The sequence below is a fragment of the Mastomys coucha genome, unplaced genomic scaffold (assembly GCF_008632895.1).
Source record: "Mastomys coucha isolate ucsf_1 unplaced genomic scaffold, UCSF_Mcou_1 pScaffold11, whole genome shotgun sequence".
NCBI classification, from domain to species: Eukaryota; Metazoa; Chordata; class Mammalia; order Rodentia; family Muridae; genus Mastomys; species Mastomys coucha.
The window spans coordinates 29968168-29975345 of NW_022196893.1; the positions used below are offsets into that span (position 1 = coordinate 29968168).

At 46.0% G+C, this 7178-nt stretch overlaps 1 protein-coding gene across 1 annotated transcript in view; it reads right to left on the reverse strand.

Moving 5' to 3' along the window:
- Positions 1-7178, reverse strand: part of Arf3 (ADP ribosylation factor 3) — a 28567-nt gene that overhangs the window by 17469 nt on the left and 3920 nt on the right. The gene's annotated exons all lie outside the window — the stretch shown is intronic.

Below are 7178 nucleotides of genomic sequence, written 5' to 3' on the forward strand. Positions count from 1 at the left end.
AAAAAAAAAAAAAAAAAAGACAAGCCAGTAGAGTACAGTCCAGCTGTATACTTCTGTCTAAAAATTACATAGAAAACTTCCCATCTTCACTGTTTTCAGGTTCAATGACGTTATGTTCACACTCGCTGCTATGCACATGCCACCATTACTCAGCTCCAGACTTTCTCCTCCCTCCACCAAGTCCCCGGCAGATGCCACTCCTCTCTGCTGTGTGTGCACGCATTGCAGAACATGCATGGAGGTCAGAGGACAATTTTTAACAATTGGTTCTTTTCTTCTACCACACAGGTTCCAAGGATCAGACTCCTCAGGTTGTCAGGCCTGGTGACAAACACCTTTAGCCAATAAGCACTCTCACTGTTCCCCTTCTAGACTGATTGGTCTGTCAACTTGACACAACCTGCAACCTGTAATCATCTCTGAAGAGGGAAACTGCACTGATAAAAAGCTTCCATCGGATGGGCCTGTAGGCAAGCCTGTGAGACAGTGTCTGGCTTGATGAGTGGTGTAAGAGGTCCTGGTCCACTGCAGACAGCGTGCCTCTGGGCAGGTGGTCCTGGGTTATATAGAAAGCAGGCCAAGCAAGCCACAGGGAGCAGTCCAGTAACATGGTCCTCCAAGGTCTCTGTATTAGCTCCTGCCTCTAGGTTCCTGCCTTGAATTCCGTGCATGATAAACTACAAGCTGTGAGGTGAAATAACCCTTCTTTCCAGATTGCTTTCTGTCAGGGTCTTTATCCTGGCAACATAAACTGTGACAGTTTTCCCCTTCCAGTATTAACTGCTTTAATACTCTACCTCGTGCGAGACTCCCATCTGCCTCTCAGGCTTATTAACAATTGGTTCTTTTCTTAGAACCAAGTGTTATTAAGATACCTGGCTTATTTCAGTCACATCTCTTGCCTCAGCTGCATATCAAGTTCAAGGCTCCCTGGGCTAAATGAGATCCTCTCTCTGGAAAAAAAAAATTAATCCTAGCTGGGAATAGTGTGGTGGGCTATATGTCTCTAATCCCAGAACTCAGGAAGCAAGGCAAGGCAAGAGGAGCTTTGTGAATCTCAGTCCAGCCTAGTCCATGTAGTAAGTTCCAAGCCAGCCAGGGCTACAAAGTGAGACCCTGTCTCAAACAAACAGATAAAACCTTTGAGCCAGAGAGACGGCTCCATGGGTAAGGTCACTGGGCCGTTTTAAGCTGGTTACAGTAGCGCCTGCCTTATTTTATGTGTATGGTGTAATATCTGTATGTATGACTGTCCACCATGAAAGTGTCTGGTACCTGCCAAGGACAGAAGAGGAAGGTGGACCCTGGACCTGGAGGTACAGACAGTTGGGCATTATTATGTAGGCGAGGGAACCTGGATGCTCTTAACGCTAAGCCATCTCACCAACCCCTGCTCTGTTTTCTACTTCTTAAAAATCTGAACAGCTTACAACTGCTCCAAATCCAGCTTCTCTGTGGCTGCTGTTACCTCCAGCTACAGAGAGCCTTAGCACTGTGCATTCCTCACTACAAAAATATAAACAAATAAATCACTCATCACCTTAGACCCCTCAGCTGTCCAATGACTGGTCCAACTTGAGACTCACACTACAAGGGTGAGCCCAAGCCTGACACTGCCTGCATGGCTAAGAAGCAGAGGGTAGATCAGAACCAAACACAACTGGAAAAAACGTTAATGAACTGATTCCTAGTGACATTTTGCTATCCTTACAGATCCAGTGCCCAGCAAGTGATGGGAGCAGATGCGGAAACCCACAGCCAAACACACGGCAGAGCTGCAGGAACCCTGAGGAGGGGAGGAAGGATTGTAGGAGCCAAAGGGGTCTGGACACCAAGAGAACAAGGCCACAGAATAAACTACACGGGGCTCAAGGGACCGAAGCGATAATCAGGGGGCCTGCATGGGTTACAGTTGTTAGCTTGGTGTCTCTGTGGGACTCCTAGCGGCGGGAGTGGGGTGTCTCCGACTCATCCACCATCTCTGGGGACCCTTTTCCTCCTACCCGTTGCTTCATCCAGCTCTGATAAGGATTGTGCTTAGTCTTAGTGTAACTTGTCATGCCATGCTCAGCTGATACCCCTGGGAGGCCTGCTCTTTCCTGAAGGGAAATGGAGGAATGGATCTGGGGAAGGGGGTGGAGGGAGAGAGACTGGCTGGGATGTAATTATAAGAGAAAGAATAAAAAAGAAAAGAAAAAACCCATTGAAAATATATCAGTGACCTTCGGTAAATAGTGGAAAGCCTTAAACCAGCCTGACCCCTGGGTTCAGATCAAGATAGTGCGCATAGCGAACAGCTCACACAGAAAGGCAGAATCTGGACAAGGCCAACCACTACAGCAGAAACTAAAGGGGGCTGAAGAGATGGCTCACTGGTTGAGAGCACTGCCAGCTCTCGGGGACCCAAGTTCCATTCTCTGCACCAATATGGCAGCTTACAATTGTGTTAGCCCCATCCCAGGAGATCAGACACCTTCCGACCTGCACATGCACTGCAGGTATATGCTGCACAGACAGATATGCACATAGCCAAAACACCCATATACTGTATTTTTCTTCTGTTTAAAGAGCCTAAAGAAACAGAAAAGTGGCTGGGCAGTGGTGGCGCATGCCTTTATTCCCAGCACTTGGGAGGCAGAGGCAGGCGGATTTCTGAATTCGAGGCCAACCTGGTCTACAGAGTGAGTTCCAGGACAGCCAGGGCTATACAAAGAAACCCTGTCTCGAAAAACTTAAAAACTTGTCTGTTTCACTTTCCAGAGGTAAACCTTACCAAAGTGCCTCTGCTACGTTCCATGTCAGCTGGAGACACCGATCACAAAGCCCATGGGTGCCTAGGCAGGACTTCCAGTGACTGAGCCTTGTACAGCCACCCATAAGCTCAGGTTCCTAGCTGCTGTTCTAGTACCACTTTCTCTGTGCATGCGCTAAGAGAGGAAAGAGCTAGGAATCCCTGCACTGCCTCTAAGCCCTTCATCTGCAGAGGCTGTCACATGTTTCATGTCCCTGCACAGGCACTAGGGCTACCTGGAGTTAGTGACTGACACTCTGCAAATGGCTGCACTGAGGATAACAGGACATTTGTAGTGTCAACCAAAAAGGAATCCACCTGTGGCCCCCAGTCCCTCTCCTGAACTGGACAAACTAGAAAAGTGATTCCCACGTTCTCAGACTCTAGTGTTCCTGAGGACTGAGAAACTGCCAAGACACAGGGATGGTTTATACCGGTGATCACAGCACACGGGAGGCAGAGCCAGGTCACTGCGGTCTGCATAACAAATTTAGAACAGTCTGGAATGCATACATTCTTCTCTCAAAAAGGGTCAAGATGGCTCATTAGGCAAAAGCACTTACTACCAAGCCTTAAAATCTAGGTCCAATACCCAGGATTCACATGGTGGAAGGAGAAAAAGAATACTTGTCACCACACACACACACACACACACACACACACATACACACAGTGGCAAGCACTCTTACCCTCATACACACACACAGAGCCATGCATACTGTCACACACATGCAATAACTAATTTTTTTAAAAAAAAGCAAAAGTAAATAAAACATAAATTAAAAAAAAAAAAAAATGGAGCCAGAGAGCTAGCTGGTTAGCTAAGAGCATGTGCTGCTCTTGCAGAGGACCCAGATTAGGTTCTCAGCAGGTATGTGGTAGCTCTTAGCCATCTATAACTCCAGTCCCAGGGGATGTGTCACCTTTGTCCAACCTCCATAGGTTCCAGGCACCACACACATGGTGCATACATATAGACATGTAAGGAAAATATGCACATAAAAATAAATCTTTGTTTTTCAAAACAGGGTTTCTCTGTGTAGCCCCTGGCTGCTTTGGAACTTGCTCTGTAGACCAGGCTGGCCTCAAACTCAGAGACTCAACTGCCTCTGCCTCCTGAGTGCTAGGGTTAAGATGGGCCACCACCACCTGGCAAATCCGTTTTAAAAACGTAGGAAAAAGTCCAATTCCACCTGAAGGAAAGAGAGGACGAAGCAGCAGCAGCAGCAAGTCTGGAAGAAGAGACCACAAACACAAAGGCTCTCATTGTGTCCCCCACCCCCCAGCGCCGCAGCCCACTTCCTCAACAAAACATTTTTGTATTAAAGTTTACAGTTCTATTTAAGGTGAAGTCTAAATGCTTTATTCAAAAAGAGAAAATGATAAGACTGGGAATGTACTCAGTTGGTGGTGTGCTTGGCTGGCACGTACAAGGCTAAGGGCTCAGTCCCCAGCACTGATAAACCTGATAAACCTGCAATCCCATCACCCCAGAGGTAGAGGCAGAAGAATCATTAGTTCAAAGACATCTCCTACTGCATGGCTAGTTTGAGGCTAGCCTAGGCTACATAAGACCCCATCTCACACAAAAAATTTTTTTCAACAGAAAGCAAATATTCTCTTACATCCTAAACTCATTTTAAACTTAAACATTCATAATTGATGCTCATACATAAAGTAATAAGAGGGTATATGCTTGGCTCTTTGTCAGCAATGGTAGAGCTAAAAGGCACCAAGAGACCTGTCCCCCTCTGTCTGTTATGTGACCCTTCTTGGGGATGCACAACCCTCAAGTCTTAAGCCATTTCTTTCCATCAGACCCTTTCTAGAAATCTATAAGAAACTCTAGAACATTCACACAAAAGGCCATACCTCGGACAATACTTTCCCAAACTACAATATAAACCTTTCACTTTGCTTGTTTGTTTGTTTTTTGAGACAGGGTTTCTCTGTGTAGCCCTGGCTGTCCTGGAACTCACTCTGTAGACCAGGCTGACCTCGAACTCAGAAATCTGCCTGCCTTTGCCTCCCAAGTGCTGGGATTAAAGGTGTGCACCACCACTGCCCCACAAACCTTTCACTTTAAAAAGAAATAAAAGTAAAACCACACAAATGTTTGTAGCTGGTAGTAGTGGCACGTGCCTTTAATCCCAGCACTCAGGAGGCAGAGGAGTGCTGGAGGGGCTGGAGATGGCTAATGGCGGAGCACACAGGCTGCTCTCCAGAGGAAACAGGACCAGTTCTCAGCACTGACAAGGCAGCTTTCAGTAACCTGTAACTTCTGTTCCAGGGGATCCCACAGCTCTTCTGACCTCCTCCAGCCCTACACGTGTGGTACACAGGCGCACGTGCAACCAAATGCCAAGACACAGGAAACTGTTAGAAATACTACAAGATCGATTGATCATCCATCCATCCATCCATCCATCTATTGATGGGGTCTCATTATGTAGCTGCGGCTGGCCTGGAACAAATTCTGTAGACCAGGCTGGTCTTGAACTCAGAGATCGCCACCTGCCTCTGACTCCCTAGCACTGGGATTAAAGGTGGGCACCACCAATCCTAGAGAGTGAGATGTGTACACATGAGTGCAGGTGGAAGCCATAAGAAACTGAGCCTTGGGTCACCTGGAGCTCAAGTCAAGAAACAGAAAATGCCCAATATGGGCTCTAGGTAGGACCAACTACTGAACTATCTCTCTAGTTTATTTACACTTTTAACTTTGTATGTATGTGGTATATGTAGGTAGGTGCGCATCATGTCACATGTGAACGTTAAAGAACAATTTTCGAGCACTGGTTCTTTCCACCACATGGGTTCCAGGACTCAAACTCCAGTCTTCAGGCTAGACTTCAAGTGCCCTTATCTAGGCCAAGAAACTGGGCTCAAAACCTTCCTAAAACTGTAACCCTTTAATACAGTTCTGCATGTCGTGCTGAGCCCCAACCATAAAATTATTTCATTGCTACTTCATAACTGTAATCTTGCAACTGTTATAAATTGTAAATGTCTGGTATTTCCTATGGTTTTAGGTGACCAGAGGCTGAGAACCACTGTGTTAAACCCAAAGCCTCACTGTCCCTGAAACCAGTTTTGACTGGTTGGTTGGTTTTTAAGGACAGAGTCTCAGTACCAAGAAACGGCTCAGGTGTTCAGAGTACTGGCTCCTCTTTCAGAGAACCTGGGTTCAATTCCCAGCACCAAAAACTGTAACTCCTGTTCCAGGGCTTCTGACACATTCACTCACATACATGCAGGCAAAACAGCAATGCACATAAAATAAAATTAATTTAAAATCAACTAAGTAAAATAAAGATAGGGCAGGGCAGTGGTGGTGCACACCTTTAATCCCAGCACTTGAGAGGCAGAGGCAGGTGGATTTCTGAGTTCGAGGCCAGCCTGGTCTACAGAGTGAGTTCCAGGACAGCCAGGGCTATACAAAGAAACCCTGTCTTAAAAAAGCAAAAATAAAAAATATAAAAAGTAAAATAAAGATAGGAATTCACTATATAACTCAGACCGGCCTCAAGCTCAGAGATATCTGCCGCTGCCTCCTGAGTGCTGGGACTAAAAGTGTCACATGTCCAAGGAAGCCCTCACTTTTCTGAGAACTCTTTCCAAAAGTTCTCCGATTTCCTTTTATTATGGAAGTGTTTCATTAGCTCTCCACCCTATTCACAGAAGATCTCACAATGGAGAAGGCTCGACAGAAAATTAAGGATAGCATAGTATCCAGACCATAACACAGTGTGTGTGAGACAGACACACAGAGCTTAGTATTTTCAAAGGAAGAACTGAGAAGTTAGTCAGCGGAGACCCTGAATTCCCAGCAAACAGAACCTCTAAATTCGCCCAGGATGTTCAGTCACCACCTCCACTCTTCAGATTTTTTGTTTTGTTACACAGGGTCTCATTTATCCCAGGCTGGCCTCAAACTCAACTGTAGCTGAAAATGACCAATTTTTTAAAAGAACTAACTTTATGGCTTCTGGTGTTTTCCTTACTCAGATGCCTGTGCCCACTCTGTGCCTGGTGACTGCAGAGGCCATGTGAATGCTGGACCTCAAGCCCAGTCCTCCAGAAGAGCAGTCTACACTGTTACTACTGAGCCATCTTTCTAGCCCCAGCCTTTAACTTTTTTTTCTTTAAGATTTATTTATTTTATGTATGTGAGCACACTGTAGCTGTATAGACGGTTGTGAGTCTCCAACTGGTTGTTGGGGATTGAATTTTTTTTAGGACTTCTGCTCGCTCCAGTCAACCTAACCCCACTCACTCTAGTCGGCTCTGCTCATTCAATCCCTGCTTGCTCCGGCCCAAAGATTTATTATTATACATAAGTACACTGTAGCTGTCTTCAGACACACCAGAAGAGGGTGTCAGATCT